The following is a 2633-nucleotide window of genomic DNA, read 5'->3' on the forward strand; positions in this document are numbered from 1 at the left end:
AAATCTTCAGACTATATGAACCCAAAGCTTGCTCACTTCCCCAGACTTCAACAATGGGATGGATAATCTCTCAACTACTCCTATTCTCTATTTCCTTAAAACTGGGTGGTTCAGGTCTTTGTGCAGACTGTCTGAGGTCTTAAAGATTATCCTATAAGAATGCCCTGTGTGTAAGAATCTTGAGTGCCCTGATCAAACTCTTCAATTTGCAATAACAACTCTTGAATGTGTACCTGCTTGTAGAATGGCTGGCAGTTTGTAGTGATGGTAAAAAAGTAGATCACAGCATGTTGAATGAGTTGAATGAAGAACCAGGAGGTGACCAGAGCTAAGCTACTGTATTGTTCATTTAATTGGTAGTGATAGGCATAGAAAGCAAAGTGGAACAAATAAAAGAACCTCCTAGTGGTGTTGATATGGCAGCAGATGACACCATACTGGTCAGCAAGACACACAATTAGGATGATGTAGAAGGCAATTGTGGTGTCACTGAAGAATTTAGACATGATAGCCTCCATACTGACTAGAGCAATGGTGCAGCAGGGAAGGCGACCGTGTTCATCTCCAACATCTGTAACAGGTTCACAATTAAGATGAAAATTTGGTGATGTGAGTACGAGTACCGCAGCAGCACTGACACAGGTAAAGAAGACCATGACAACAAGAACGGTTGGACAGTAAGTCTTAGTCAACCACAGGCTAACAAAGTGACAAAGCACCCTGGAGAGGATGCTGCTGCTGCTGTTGAGTCAGCTTTTACTCTCTTCATTCTCAATCAGGGCTTTCCCTCTGGATATATGGATATTGGTATAGCCCAGGAACTTCTCCAGCACTAGACTTCGAGTCTGGTCTACCAAGCACTGATGCCTCTTTGCTACTCCAGTGGGAAAGCAGAGGAGCCCGGGGGTGATCTGGGGCCACCCCAATAGCCCCCACTGGAGCCAGATCCACATCCTGTCCTCTTCCTGGGGCCAGGCTTCTCTGGCCAATGCCTCTAAAGGGCAACTAAAGGTTGCAGATTTTTCACTTTAAAAACAATGACTCTCCTATGCAATAAATCATAAAGTGGACTTAGGCACAAGGGACTCAGGCCCAAGCCTACCTAATAGAGTCCGTGTTCTTTGGTGGGAAGAGTGGCAGGTTGGTGAGAAAGAGCACAGTCCATCCCTATCATATGACCAGAATTCGTGATCACCAGTGCTTAATAGCCCGTGGGGCTGGTAGCCGGGTGTTTGGGGAGGGGGAGCTCCTAGCTTCCATTGTGGGCAATCTGAGGTCAGGCCTCCGGGCCAGCCAGTCATGCCAGGGGGGCTGGAGGGCTCCTTCCAGCTCCAAGTCCAGCTCCACCTGTCCCTCCCCCTCCTCACTGGCCTCAATGCCCAGGTGCTGGGAGATGCCTCCTGCCCTTTTCCCACGTGGAGCGCGCTAGATCCTAAAGGCAGCCCAGCCCACGCTCTGGGCGCCTCATGCGGCCCGGGAGTCCCGCGTGGAGAACGCCTTGGGCGGCAGGGAGAACTCAAGGCTGGGCGGGAGGCGGAGGGACGAGGCGCGGGGAGGGCAGCGCAGTGGGGAAGAAGGGTCTGTGGAAGAGCCGGGGCGCAGGGCGGCGGCGGCGCGGGCTGGGGCTCCGGAGCGCTCTGGGCTCTGGCTCTGCCAGCGCCACCGGCCGCGCTCTGTGACCCCGCTGAGGGCGCAGGGAGCCGGCTGTGGGGCATCCAGAAATAATGGCCTGGATGCCTCCTTCCTCTGCCTCCTCCTCCTCCTCTTCCTAGACAGCCCCACCGCCCTCCAGCTTCATTCTGGCGGGGCCTGCTTTGGCCTTCAAGGCTCCTTTACTTAGCTGAGGGAGGAGCCCTAATCCCGCTGCCCTCACCCTCGGGATCAAGGGCCTCCTGCCCCTCTGGCAACTGGCTCAGCAATCTTCCTTCCTAGTGTAACTAAAACTTCCTGGCTCGCGCAGACACCTTCAAAGTAAGAAGGCATCAATAATGGAAATTACATTTAAACGTTTAAAGATGTTTCAAAACCTTTTTTAAAAATTTTTCTCCAAGAGAGCCCAAATAATAAATATTTACACCTCAGTATTATACTATAACATTCTTTGGACTCCACAGAAGGGTAGGGGAAGGCTCAAGAAATGAGCTCTTCAACAAACTGTGGGATAATAAAACAACAAAAGCAAAAACTTATTAATATAGTGCGTTAAGGTTTGTAAGATACTTTTTTTTGTCAAGTATCCTATATCATTTAAGACTCAAATCCCTGGCAACAGTTTGCAACGTTTATTGCACAAATTAGCTCATTTGATCCTCATCACATCATAGGTGGTAGGTACCATTTTACAGATGAGGAGACAAGAGGATAATAGGTTAATTTGCCCAGCTAGAAAGAAATATTTGAACTCAAGTTTTCATGACTCCAAATATATCTGCCTGGGTCTGATTTTCCTTTTCTATACAACAAGGGGTGTCATATTAATTTAGAAGTTCTTTCTTCTGAGATCAATGATTTTTTTTTACTAATTGCATTTAAGTATAAATGGTTTCTTATATGATTCTGTATTTTATTCATTTAAAAATATCATTATGAGAAAGGGAGTCCATAGGCTTCACCAGGTGACTTCCCCCCCCCCC

General features: G+C 48.3%; 1 pseudogene; it reads right to left on the minus strand.

The window, feature by feature from the left end:
* Nucleotides 1-201: 201 nt before the first annotated feature.
* LOC141506128 (membralin-like) lies at nucleotides 202-1715 on the minus strand (annotated as a pseudogene).
* Between the last annotated feature and the right edge of the window lie 918 nt (nucleotides 1716-2633).

Source organism: Macrotis lagotis, chromosome 1 (genome assembly GCF_037893015.1).
Source record: "Macrotis lagotis isolate mMagLag1 chromosome 1, bilby.v1.9.chrom.fasta, whole genome shotgun sequence".
NCBI classification, from domain to species: Eukaryota; Metazoa; Chordata; class Mammalia; order Peramelemorphia; family Peramelidae; genus Macrotis; species Macrotis lagotis.